The 14243-nt window shown below is 45.1% G+C and overlaps 1 pseudogene; it reads left to right on the top strand.

The window, feature by feature from the left end:
• The first annotated feature begins 3394 nt into the window (after positions 1-3394).
• On the top strand, positions 3395-6453 carry LOC100597952 (annotated as a pseudogene).
• The last annotated feature ends 7790 nt before the right edge of the window (positions 6454-14243 follow it).

A 14243-nucleotide genomic window follows, 5' to 3' on the forward strand; every position in this document is an offset into this window, starting at 1 on the left:
AGTGGTGCTCCTGCCTCGGCCTCCCAAAGTTCTGGAATTACAGGTGTGAGCCACTGTACCCAGCCTGGAGCTTTTGTTCTTTTTTTTGAGATGGAGTCTCGCTCTGTCCCCCAGGCTGGAGTGCAGTAGTGCAATCTTAGCTCACTGAAACCTCCGCCTCCCGGGGTCAAGCAATTCTTCCTGCCTTGGCCTCCCTAGTAGCTGGGATTACAGGCGTGCGCCACCATGCCTGGCTAATTTTTGTATTTTTTAGTAGAGACGGGGTTTTGCCGTGTTGGTCAGGCTGGTCTTGAACTCCTGACTTCAGGTAATCCACCCACTTGGGCCTCCCAAACTGCTGGGATTATAGGTGTGAGCCACCAAGCCTGGCTGAGCTTTCGTTCTTAACCTCTGTATTGTGCTATGTGAAAGCTTAAAAAATGTAGAGACCGGGAGCAGCGGCTCATGCCTGTAATCCCAGAACTTGGAGAGGCAAAGGCAGGTGGATTGCTTGAGCCCAGGAGTTTGGGACTGGCCTGGGCAACATGGCAAAACCCTATCTCTACCAAAAAAAAGCCTCCCAAAACCAGAAAACACAACAAAAATTAGGCAAGTATGGTGGCATGCTCCTGTGATCCTAGCTACTCAGAGGCTGTGGTGGGAGGATTGCTTGAGTCTGAGAGATTAAAAGACTCTATCAAAAAAAAAAAAAAAAAAAAGTAGAAACACAGGAAGAGGAAGAGGGTTCCTAAATGGTACAAGAGAAAGAACTTGGTCTTTGGTGTCAGGCAGGTCTTATTACAACTTTGGCTGGCTCTGCCATTTAGCAGTTGGTTGACCTCAGGCAAACTACTTAAACTCTACAAACCTCAGATTTCTCATCTGTAAAGTGGATGCAGTAATATATACCACATAGAATTCCTGGGAGGATTAAGTATGATGAAATATATCCATACAATGAGGATTCATGGGATATGGCCAGCATTGTACCAAGTATTTTATTTTATTTGTTTTATTTTATTTTTGAGACAGGGTCTTCCTCTGTCACCCAGGCTGGAATGCAGTGGCCTGAACATGGGTCACTGCAGCCTCGACCTCATGAACTCAAGCAATCCTCCCACCTCAGCCTCCCGAGTAGCTGAGACTACAGGCATGTGCCACCATGCCCTGCTAATTTTTTGGATTTTTTTGTAAAGATGGGGTCTTGCTATATTGCCCAAGCTGGCCTCAAACTCCTGGGCTCAAGCAATCCTCCCACCTTGGCCTCACAAAGTACCAGGATTACAGGTATGAGCCACCACACCCAGCCCTGTACAGAGTATTTTAATTGAGGCAATTTACTTAATCTTTACAAGAACGCTTTGAGGCAGGTATGCTTATCATTCCTATTTTACAGATGAGAAAACTAAGGCTTAGAGACATTAAGTGACTTGCCCTTGGTTACACAGTCAGCACATGGCAGAGCAGGAATTCAGACTCAGGAAGTATGCATCCACAGTATAAGCTCTCATCTGCTTTTACTGTGTTACCTTCCTATGTGAAAAAGACTTGGAAGTTAGAGTTATATACAAGCTTGATAGGATTCTACAAGTATAGCAGCTTGCAAAAAGCCCTAAATTCAGATTTAGGGTACATTTATACAAAAATGGCATCCAGTACATATATTCTGTGCTGTTTTGATTGCATCTGCAGTATTGTGTTCAAATTTGGATGATACCTTTCATTTTTTATTTTTTTCTGAGATGGAGTTTCACTCTTGTTGCCCAGGCTGGAGTGCAATGGCCCAGTCTCGGCTCACTGCAACCTCCGCATCCTGGGTTCAAGCGATTCTACTACCTCAGCCTCCCTAGTAGTGGGATTACAGGTGCCCACCACCACACCTGGCTAATTTTTTGTATTTTTAGCAGAGACGAGGTTTCACCGTGTTGGCCAGGCTGATCTCAAACTCCTGACCTCAGGTGATCCACCTGCCTTGGCCTCCCAAAGTACTGGGATTACAGGCGTAAGCCACCGCGTCCAGCCCAGATAATACCTTTTTAACAGAGATACTGAGAAATGGAAATAACTACGATGATGAGAGAGGTTGGAAATAATCTCAAGAGAGAAACAGCTGAAAATGTTTTGGTTTGATGAAGGCATGCAAGAGGTCAGAGAGGTAGATGTGTTTGGGAAAGGCTGTCCAGATAGGTTGACAGTACCTTGAATCCTCTTTGTTCTCGGTCTTGCAGGTGCAAGGATTTCACTTTATCAGTTAATTAGTATTCAGAGTTGATCTTGGCAACTGACTCACTCTAACCAAACTTATAAGAGACTGTTGCATATACCAGAATGCCAATTAGTTAACTTAAAATTAGGAACATAAGCACCAAACAGGTTTTATACATGTATTTGCTGATCAGAGCATCTTGTTTTTCTAGGAGTTTTATCTTCTGTCAGCAAATATACATAAAAACTGTGGGCCGGGCATGGTGGCTTACACCTGTAATGCCAGCACTTTGGGAGGCCAAGTGCTCCACCAGAGGTCAGGAGTTCAAGACCAGCCTGGCCAACATGGTGAAACCCCGTCTCTACTAAAAATACAAAATTTAGCTGGGCATGGTGGCGCGTGCCTGTAATCCCAGCTACTTGGGAGGCTGAAGCAGGAGAATTACTTGAACCCAGGAGGGGGAGGTTGCAGTGAGCCGAGATGGCACCATTGCACTCCAGCCTGGGCAACAAGAGCAAAACTCCATCTCCATAACTAAAATAAAAAAAAAAAAGATAAAGTGAGGTATAAAATTTTGTTATACCAGTTGCAAATACTTTATGTAATAATTCAGTTACTTCTCGACTATGTACCTTCTGTCATACGTGAATGCATTTGGCTCTCTGTTTTGTTAAGACAGCTTTCTCCCTCCAAGGTTTTAAATGTATTTTCCCACTTTTTTTCTGTTATTTTCTTTTTGAGACAGAGTTTCACTCTTTTTGCCCAGGCTGGAGTGCAATGGTGCCATCTCGGCTCACCGCAACCTCCGCTTCCAGGGTTCAAGTGATTCTCTTGCTTCAGCCTCCCGAGTAGCTAGGATTACAGGCGCCCGTCACCACGCCCAGCTAATTTTTTTTTTTTTTTTTTTTTTGTATTTTCAGTGGAGACGGGGGTTTCCTCATGTTGGCCAGGCTGGTCTTGATATCCTGACCTCAGGTGATCCACCCGCTTCACTCTCCCAAAGTGCTAGGATTACAGGCGTGAGCCACTGCTCCCGGGCTTGGTTATTCTTCTAAAATCTACATTTTAAATACAACTGGAGGCGCTGTTCTGGGCCCAGACCCGGCCCGGCGCGAGTAGGAGGAGGAGCTGCGGTGGCCGTGGCCACTCGGGCAGGTTGGCGGTGCTGCTGGTCCGCGGGCAGAGGAGGCGTGGGCGGCTCTGGAACCAATGTAGCCTGGTGACACGGCGCGCCCGGGCCCAGGTCGGGTTGCTCAGGCGCCCCCGTGGCGGCTGCTGCTGCTGCTGCCGCTGCTGCTGGGTCGGGGACTTCGAGTCACGGCCTCGGCCTCGGCTTCCTCCTCTGGGGCGGCGGTCGAGAACAGCAGCGCCATGGAGGAGCTCGTCACTGAGAAGGGGGCGGAGGAGAGCCACCGGCCAGACAGTGTGAGCCTGCTCACCTTCATCCTGCTGCTCACGCTCACCATCCTCACCATATGGCTCTTCAAGCACTGCCGGGTGCACTTTCTGCGTGAGACCGAGCTGGCCATGATCTGTGGGCTCATCGTTGGGGTGATCCTGAGGTATGGTACCCCTGGCACCAGGGGCCGTGACAAATCACTCAACTGCACTCAAGAAGATCGGGCCTTCAGCACTTTAGTAGTGGATGTCAGCGGGAAATTCTTCGAATACACTCAGAAAGGAGAAATCAGCCCTGGCAAGATCAACAGCATAGAGCAGAATGACATGCTATGGAAGGTAACATTCGACCTAGAGGTATTTTTCAACATTCTTCTGCCTCCACTTATTTTCTGTGCTGGATACAGCTTAAAGAGACACTTTTTTAGAAATCTTGGGTCACGCCTTCTTGGGGACTGCTGTTTCGTGCTTCCGTATTGGAAATCTCATGTATGGTATGGTGCAGCTCATGAAGATTATGGGATAGCTCTCAGATAAATTTTACTACACACATTGTCTCTTTTTTGGAGCAATCATCTCTGCCACTGACCCAGTGACTATGCTGGCGATGTTAATGAGTTGCATGCAGACATGGATCTTTATGTACTTCTGCTTGGAGAGAGCATCCTAAATGACGTTGTTGCGTTGTACTTTCCTCATCTATTGTTGCCAGCCAGCAGGACTGAACTTCAACTCACACCTTTGATGCTGCTTCCTTTTTAAAGTCAGTTGGCATTTTTCTAGGTATATTTAGTGGCTATTTTACCATGGGAGCTGTGACTGGTGTTGTGACTGCTTTAGTGACCAAGTTTACCAGACTGGACTGCTTCCCCCTACTGGAGACGGCGCTCTTCTTCCTCATGTACTGGAGCGCGTTTCTCTTGGCAGAAGCCTGCGGATTTACAGGCGTTGTAGCTGTCCTTTCCTGTGGAATCACACAAGCTCATTACACCTACAATAATCTGTCGGTGGAATCAAGAAGTTGAAGCAAGCAGCTCTTTGAGGCAGAGAACTTCATCTTCTCCTGCATGGTCCTGGCGCTATTTACCTTCCAGAAGCACGTTTTCAGCCCTATTTTCATCATTGGAGCTTTTGTTGCTGTCTTCCTGGGCAGAGCCGCCCATATCTACTCACTCTCCTTCTTCCTCAGCTTGGGCAGAAGGCGTAAGATTGGCTGGAATTTTCAACACACGATGATGTTTTCAGGCCTCAAGGGAGCAATGGCATTTGCGTTGGCCATCTGTGACACGGCATCCTGTGGTCGCCAGATGATGTTCACCACCACGCCTTTCATCGTGTACTTCACCATCTGGATCATTGGAGGAGGCACGACACCCATGTTGTCGTGGCTTAATATCAGAGTTGGCATCAAGGAGCCCTCCAAAGAGGACCGCAACGAACACCACTGGCAGTACTTCAGAGGTGGTGTTGACCCCGATCAAGATCCACCACCCAACAACGACAGCTTTCAAGTCTTACAAGGGGACAGCCCAGATTCTGCCAGAGGAAACCGGACAAAACAGGAGAGCACATGGATATTCAGGCTGTGGTACAGCTTTGATCACAATTACCTGAAGCGCATCCGCACACACAGTGGCTGCCCGCTAACCACCACTCTCCTGCCTGGTGGAGACACAGTGTCTCCCCGCAAACCACCACTCTCCCGCCTGGTGTAGCTTGCTAGCTCGATGTCTGACCAGTCCCCAGGTGTACGATAACCAAGAGCCACTGAGAGAGGGAAACTCTGATTCTATTCTGACTGAAGGCGACCTCACATTGACCTATGGGGACAGTACAGCGACTGAAAATGGCTTCTCAGGTTTCCACACTGCCTCCACGAGTCTGGAGGGCAGCCGGAGAATGAAGAGCAGCTCAGAGGAAGTGCTGGAGCGGGACCTGGGAATGGGAAACCGGAAGGTTTCGAGCCAGGGTACCCGCCTAGTGTTTCCTCTGGAAGATAATGTTTGACTTTCCCTGCAAACCCTGGCACGATGGGGTAGGCTCCCAATGGGGTGAGGATGGCTTCAAGCCCTAGTGTTGCTTGAGGTGGGGCAGTGCTAGATTGAACTAACTCTTCTATTTTATTGGGGTCTGAAGTTATTGTAACACTTAAAATTTAACTCACGATGCAGATGGTGAGGCAAAAGTGTCTCTAAATTCAGACAGACGTAGACCTATTTCTACTTTTTTCCGCGTAGTAGCGCGCTGTTTCAGAGTTAAACAAAAACATAGCATACTTTAATGGTCTCTTAATTCATTCACCTGCAGTGTCTGAACAAGGCAGGGCAGGTGCTGAGTGGGGGGCTTCCTCTTATGAGAGGCTGCATCTCAGTACACAGTGGTGCAAGTCAAGCTGACCATAGAAGTTAGGGGAGAACAGACTGGAAGAAAGATCAAGAAGGAAGGCAGTTGACATTGGACCTCCAAGGATTATGGGAAACTCTTGTTAAATGGAACAGAAAACATGAAAAAATAATATGAGTGGAGGTTCTGGCAACAAAGGCTGTGTGACTGCAACCTCATATCAGGATTCCTGACTTTTATGCTATCTGTGTTTCTTCTAGACTGAAGATTTGAAAATACATCCATGAACATTTCAACATGGAACAAAGAATTATAGTTCCTTCTCTGGAGATGTCCATAAAGAAGTGTTATGATATGTTTAAAACCAGACTGGGTGCAGTGGCTCACTCCTGTAATCCCAGCACTTTGGGAGGCCGAGGCGGGCGGATCATCTGAGGTCAGGAGTTCGAGACCAGCCTGGCCAACATGGTGAAACCCCGTCTCTACTAAAAAATACAAATATTAGCCGGGCGTGGTGGCAGGCACCTTAATCCCAGCTACTTGGGAGGCAGAGGCAGGAGAATTGTTTGAACCTGGCAGGCTGAGGTTGCAGTGAGCCGAGATAAAGCCATTGCACTCAAACCTGGAGGATAAGAGTGAGACTTCTCTCTCAAAAAACAAAAAAACAACAAAAACAAAAAACCAAAGGCAAATAGTGTTACACTGTTATTTTTTAGTTAATCTGAAGAAAGGAGGTATTTAGAAACTGATGATGGTATCACTGCAAAAAGCATTAAACTTTTGAGGGCTGCCATATGATCTGACAGCCTAATAATCAATAAGACTGAGGTATCTACTGTGGGTTTAGAAATAACACCAAACTTTGTAGGATGCTATTATCTGGGGAAGAGAAGGCAGCAAGAAACCTACAGGGCAACAGGCTAGAATTCAGAGGGAACGAAATCTCTATGCAAAAAATTAACTGCAAGAAATACAAGATAGTAGTCTCAAGACCGGGCAGAATTCTGAACTTTGAGCTGACGAATGCATGAGATTTCAGTGGCCACATGAGGGGTCAGAGGGAAGTCAATGGAACGTTAAGTATTTTCAACCCACTAGAAGGTCTTGTCTTTTATAAGTTTAAGAATTCAAGTATCTTTATGCCATTGAGTGCCGTGCAGAGAAGGGTCATTTTCCCTTTATCTGGGGAGGCTGCTGCACCAGCTTACCATGTGGGTGTGATTTGAAAGTTAGGTTTTCAGCTTGGGTTCTTTCTGGATGAGCTGTTCTGTCCGCCCACACCTGTAGTGCTGAAATACTGAAAGATCTCTCCGGAAAAGTTTGAGTTTCTCCCCATGTTTCTGTGCTTCAGCAATAGCATTTTTTTGGCAACCCAATTTCTAAAAAATGCTTTCAATAATGTGGGCATTTTCTTATTATGGCAGAAAAAATAGTGTCCCAGTCTAGTCTACCCATAATGAAATCAGCCATTTAATCTTCTCAATTTGCATGTTTAATGGTTAATTTTTAAATAAGACATTGCTTCACACCTTTTTTTTTTTTGAGATGGAGTCTTGCTCTTTCGCCCGGGCTAGAGTGCAGTTGTGTGACCTCGGCTCGCTGCAATCTCTGCACCCCCAGGTTCACGCGATTCTCCTGCCTCAGCCTCCCTAGTAGCTGGGATTGCAGGCACCCACCACCACGCCCGGCTAATTTTGTATTTTTAATAGAGATGGGGTTTTGCCATGTTGGCCAGGCTGGTCTCAAACTCCTGAGCTCAGGTGATCCACCCGCCTTGGCCTCCCGAAGTGCTACGATTACAGGCATGAGCCACCACGCCCGGCCTGCGTCATAACTTTGTGTTTGAATTGATAATTTGTGCAAATCAGGAAAATATATATTTAATTAAGTTGAGCCATATGAATTTGCTGATATTCAACCATTTTGTAAAAACAGGAGTGGCAATTTCATATGGTTCAATAAAATAAAATTGAGGCTGGGCACAGTGGCTTACACCCATAATCCCAACACTTTGGGAGGCCGAAGCAGGAGGTTCGCTTGAGCTCAGGAGTTTGAGACCAGACTGAGCAAAATGGCAGAACTCTGTCTCTACAAAAATACAAAAATAAGACAGGCATGGTGGCACATACCTTTAGTTTGGTTCTAGGTAATTGGGAGGCTGAGGTGGGAGGATTGCTTGAGCCCAAGAGGCAGAGGTTGAAGTGAGCCAAGATCATGCCACTGGAAACCAGTCTGGGCAACAGAGTGAGAACCTGTCTCAAACAAACAAACAAACAAACTGGAATTTATTTTTTTGTATGGTATGAGAAAGGGATTTTTTTTTTTTTTTTTTTTTTTTTGAGATGGAGTCTTACTCTGTTGCCTAGGCTGGAGTGCAGTGGCACCATCTTGGCTCACTGCAACCTCTGCCTCCTTTCCTTTGTTCAAGGGATTCTCTTGTCTCAGCCTCCTGAGTAGCTGGGATTACAGGCACCGGCCACCACGCCCAGCTATTTTTTTGTATTTTTAGTAGAGACAGGGTTTCACCATGTTGGCCAGGCTGGTCTCAAACTCCTGACCTCAAGCGTTCTGCCCCCCTTGGCCTCCCAAAGTGCTGGGATCACAGGCCTGAGCCACTGCGCCCAGTCTGAGAAAGAGATTTAATTTACTTTTTTTCTTCCAAATGGATAGCTCCTTGTCCCAACACTATCTATTAGTCTGTCATTTCCCGAGTGATTTTAAATGTCTCCTTTAACGTATACTAAGATTACACACACGCACAAATGGACACATATATATGTGTGTGTGTGTGTGTGTATATTTTTCTGGACTTTTTAATTCTATTCTATTGATCTACTGGTCTATTTTTGACAGTACTATTTCAATGATTGTGACTTTACAACATATGGTAAAGTTCTTTCTCTAATGAATCTTAACTTTTTTTGGCACAACTCATAGATGAACTTTAAAATTAACTTGCCAATTCTATAAAATATGCTGTTGGAATTTTGATAAAATTATATTACATTTATTATTTAATTTGGGGGCATAATATCTGTATACTATTGAGTCTTTTCATCTAGAAATATCTTTTATGGCCTTCATTAAAATTATATGGTTATCCTCAACAATTTTCTTTTCTTTTTTTTTGAGACAGGGTCTCACTCTGTCACCCAGGCTGGAGTGGAGTGGCACAATTTCTGCTCACTCAACTTCCTAGACCCAGGTGATCCTCCCACTTCAGCCTCTCAAGTAGCTGGGACTACAGGCATGTGCCACCACACCTGGCTGATTTTTTGTAGAGACTGGGTTTCGCTACGTCGCCCAGGCTATTCTTGAACTCCTGGACTCAGGTGATCTGCCCATGTCAGCCTCCCAAAGTGCTAGGGTTACAGGCATGAGCTACCATGCCTGGCAACAGCTTTCATATTTTTAAGTGTTTTTCCTAGGTAACCCAAGGTCTATTGAAATTGCATATAGCTTTCTTTTCTATTACATATTTAAATAGATTTTTTCTGATTTTAGGAAAGCTGTAGATTTTTATATGTTAATCTTGTTTCCTTTCCGAAAGTTTTTATTAGTCCATGTAGATTATATGTGATTCACTGGATTTTCTAGGTATAAATCTACCTTGCCAATATTCATACTTTTTTCTTTTTTTTCTGGTATTTTTACATTGCCCGGTAACTCTAGGAAAATGTCTACTATTGATGATAAAAGTAGGCATCATTATGTGTTGTTTCTGAGTTCTGTGGAGATGTGGTCTAATGTTTTGTTCTTCAGAATAATGTTTGGAGATTGGCAAAATATTGATTATTGTCGAAGATGAGTGACAGGTCCATAGCGGCCATTAATCTATTTTCTCTATGTTTGTGTATGTTTGAAAATTTCCATAATAAAAGAGTTAAATTCTACAAAGAGTCAAATTTAAAAAAAAGAACAAGACTTGTTTTAGGTTTTTGTTAGAAACCCCTTTTCAGGCCGGGTGTGGTGGCTCACACCTGTAATCCCAGCACTTTGGGAGGCTAAGGCGGGCAGGAGTTTGAGACCAGCCTGGCCAACATGGTGAAACCTTGTCTCTACTAAAAATACAAAAATTAGCTGGGTGTGGTGGTGGGCATCTGTAATCCCAGCTACTTGGGAGGCTGAGGCAGGAGAATTGCTTGCATCGGAAGGTGGAGGTTGCAGTGAGCTGAAATCACACCATTGCACTCCAGCCTGGGTGACAGAGTGAGACTCTATCTAAAAAAAAAAAAAAAAGAAAATATCTTTTCCTAGTTTATTGTAAATTATTTTATTAGAAATGGATGGAGAATTAATTGTATCATCAGAAAAATATCTTTTAAAAGAAAAGGTATCACAGGAGCCATCCATCTCAGAAAAGCAAGGAAAATAATATGAGACTTTCAATATTAAAAGTGACCAAATATTTAGATTTGCTTCTCTCTCTTTCTTTTCATTAACTGACAGCTTACAATTAGAGGAGAGGTGACTCCAGGGCCTAGCATATTGCTGAAAACACAGAAGGGAATAAATAAATTATGTATCGTCGGAGGTTTTTATTGGGGAGAGAGCTGTAGGTAATTCTTGTACCACACAGATCCTCCCTCCAGGACTGAAGGACTTACCCCTCCAGCTGCTGGGATTATAGTTGGCTGACACTCTCCAGCAGCTGGCAGTTTCCAGGAACTGCCTGTGGCTGAGGAGAACCACCTTACTCAAAGTTCTACCCTCCTCCTAGGGGCAGCTGCATCCAATGACTGGCCTATGTGGAGGTATAAATCCATCTTGCCAATATTCATACTTATTTACATAATTTACAATATTCATACTTAAAGATTCTGTGCCCTTACCCAACTCAGGATAGGCTAAAGGAACTAGCCCAGCATGGCCAGATGCAGTGGCTCACGCCTGTAATCATAGCACTTTGGGAGGCCGAGGCGGGCGGATCATGAGGTCAGGAGATCGAGACCATCCTGGCTAACACAGTGAAAACCCACTACAAAAAAATTAGCCGGGCATGGTGATGGGTGCCTGTAGTCCCAGCTACTTGGGAGGCTGAGGCAGGAGAATGGCATGAACCCAGGAGGCGGAGCTTGCAGTGAGCCGAGATCACGCCACTGCACTCCAGCCTGGGTGACAGCAAGACTCCATCTCAAAAAAAAAAAAAAAAAAAAAAAAAAAAACTAGCTTAGCTTCAGAGCGCCCTGTGGGGTGGCTGAGGCCTTGGGGTTTCCAGATAAAATAAACACAGGATGCTCAGTTACATTTGAATTTCAGGTAAATAATTTTTTTGGTATTTATAGGTTCTAAATATTGCATGGGACATTTATTATTATTATTTTTGCTGTTTATCTAACATTCTTTTTTTTTTTTTTTTTTAGACGGAGTCTTGCTTTGTCTCTAGGCTGGAGTGCAGTGGCACTATTTCAGCTCACTGAAACCTCCACCTTCTGGGTTCAAGCGATTCTCATGCATCAGCCTCCCGAGTTGCTGGGATTACAGGCACGAGCCACCACACCCAGCTAATTTTTGTATTTTTAGTAGAGACAGGGTTTCACCATGTTGGCCAGGATGGTCTTGATCTCCTGACCTCATGATCCGCCTGCCTCGGCCTCCCAAAGTGCTGGGATTAAAGGCGTGAGCCACTGTGCCCGGTCTTTTTTTTTTTTTTTTTTTTTGAGACAAGTTCTCACCCTGTCACTGAGGCTGGAGTGCAGTGGCACAATCACAGCTCACTGCAGCCTTGACCTCCCAGGGCTCAAGTGATCCTCCCACCTCAGCCTCCTGTGAAGCTGGGACTACAGGTGCATGCCACCATGCCTGGCTAATTTTTTGTAGAGATGGAGTTTTATCATGTTGCCCAGGCTGGTCTCAAACTCCTGGACTCAAGTTATCTGCTCACCTTGGCCTCCCAAAGTGCTGGGATTATAGGCATGAGCCACTTTTCCCCACCTTACAGATTTAAGTGAGTGTCCTGTATATTTATTTGCTAAATCTGGCAGTCCTGTGAGGCTTTGTTGTGTTTGCATTGCAGCCTACCTTCTTCCTGTGTGCTATGGGCTGAATTGTGTCCTCCCAAATTTCACTGATGGAAGTCCTAACCCCCAATGTGATGGTATTGGGAAGTGGGGGTCTTTAAGGAGGTAATTAGGCTTAGACGGGGTTGTGAGAGTGGGACCCTAATGATGGGATTAGTGTCTTTATAAAAAGAGAAGGAGAGAGTAATATTCTTTTCTTTTTTTTTTTTTTTTGAGATAGAGTTTCACTCTGTTGCCCAGGCTGGAGTGCAATGGTGCCATCTCAGCTCACTGCAACATTTGCCTCCTGGATTCAAATGATTTTCCCACCTCAGTCTCCTGAGTAGCTGGGATTACAGGCATGAGCCACCATGCCTGCTTTATTTTTGTATTTTAGGTAAAGACAGTGTTTCACTGTGTTGGCCAGGCTGGTCTCAAACTCCTGATCTCAGGTGATCTGTCCACCTTGGCCTTCCAAAGTGCTGGGATCACAGGTGTGAGCCACTGTGCCTGGCCTGAGAGTGATATTCTTTCTCTGCCATGTGAGGATCTAGTGAGAAGCTGGCGGCTGCAATCCAGGAAGGGGACCCTCATCAGGAACTGACTTGGTTAGAACCTTGATCATGGACTTCCCAGCCTCTAGAACTGTGGGAAATAAATGTTTGCCGTTTAAGCCACTATGGTTCTTTGTTATGACAACTTGAGTGAGCAGACTAAGACACTGTAATCCTGCTTCCTTCCATTATCCCACAGGTGTTGATTCTGAGAGCAATTCCCAACCAACTTCCTTTATGTGAAAATATGAAACCAGGGAAAGCGGTCTCCCATTAACCACTGAGTTGTATAGGATAAAAGCAGCTCTGTTCATATGATCGATGCAAATCATCATGGATAAACCTGGTGCAAAATAGGCTGAGGCCTTCACAAAGATGGATTCTGTCTCTTTTGCCTCCTTTCTCTTCCCACCCTCTAAGTGAAGAGTTTCTTCAGGATTTATGCTTGTCTTTCTTCTTGTTGTGATATATGTGATCTGCTTTGTCATATATCTGGCCCTTACTTAATGCTTTGTGGACATGACCTTCAAGTCAACATTTTGCCTTGACTCTCTCCTGAGCTCCAGTTCTGTGTTTCCAGCAGTCTTTTCTTCTATACCTTGATTTTCTGAAAGTACCTGACATACCGTATGTCCTTGCCTTACACTCTTGCTTGACTATGAGCAAATTTTCATTCAAGTTGCCAAGAAATGAGGGGGTATGTTGTGAAATGAATGTGCCTGGGAACCTGGTGAAAGTGGACATCAAGCCTTTAAGAAGAGCAGGAACTGGGGAATGGAGCAGGATCCAAATGGCCTCTATTTTAAATTCGAGAAGTACCCGTTTCTTGAATGCTTACTATGTGCCAGGTAAGGAGGGAATCCCAAAATACCCAGTTATAGGACCTCAGTTCCACTCTAGTGCTGTGCTGTTGGTGAGACTCACTTTCTGCATGTCTGCTTCCTCATGTCTTAGCTGCTAGCTTAGGTCTTCCCTCTCTCTCACAGCTTCTGCATCTTCATTTTACTTATGCTTATGGTTAAGTTCATGACGCCTTTTTTTTTGGAGAATGGAGTCTCAATCTGTCACCCAGGCTGGAGTGCAGTGGTATGATCTTGGCTCACTGCAACCTTCACCTCCCAAGTTCAAGTGATTCTCTTGCCTCAGACTCCTGAGTCCTGAGTAACTGGGACTACAGGCATGCACCGCTATGCCCAGCTAATTTTTTTTTTTTTTTTTTGTAGTAGAGACAGGGTTTTACCATGTTGGCCAGGCTGATCTTGAACTCCTGACCTCAAGTATCCTCCTGCCTCAGCCTCCCAAAGTGCTGGGAATACAGATGTGAGCCACTGCACCCAGCCCATGATCCTTCTCAATATCTTTTCTGGGTTATCTACACTTGATAGCTTCATTTCCTTGCTTTTTTTCCCCCTCAAGTTCCTGAGACAGGTAATCTGATTGGCTGTGCTATGTTTTTGAACTAGGGAAATGCCGAGGTTTCTAGTCAGCCTAGAGGTTGGCTGCCTTTAGGTCAGGGGTCCACACTTGCTCACCCAGTTGTGGCTGGAGGGATTATGTGGCTCCTGAGAACTGCCCTTACTACTTCAGCAGGGCCAGCGGCTGGGCAGCGCAATGGCCGGCATGCCCAATACAGTCCCAAAGTCCAATCTCTTTCCTTCCCATTTCTGTTAAAGGAACAACCATCTTGCCTTCTGTTTGGATAAAAAACCCTGGCCTCATATTTGAATCTATCTTTCCACTTAATATTCAGTTCCAACCTCTGCC

This window comes from Nomascus leucogenys, chromosome 10 (genome assembly GCF_006542625.1).
Source record: "Nomascus leucogenys isolate Asia chromosome 10, Asia_NLE_v1, whole genome shotgun sequence".
Classification (NCBI taxonomy): domain Eukaryota; kingdom Metazoa; phylum Chordata; class Mammalia; order Primates; family Hylobatidae; genus Nomascus; species Nomascus leucogenys.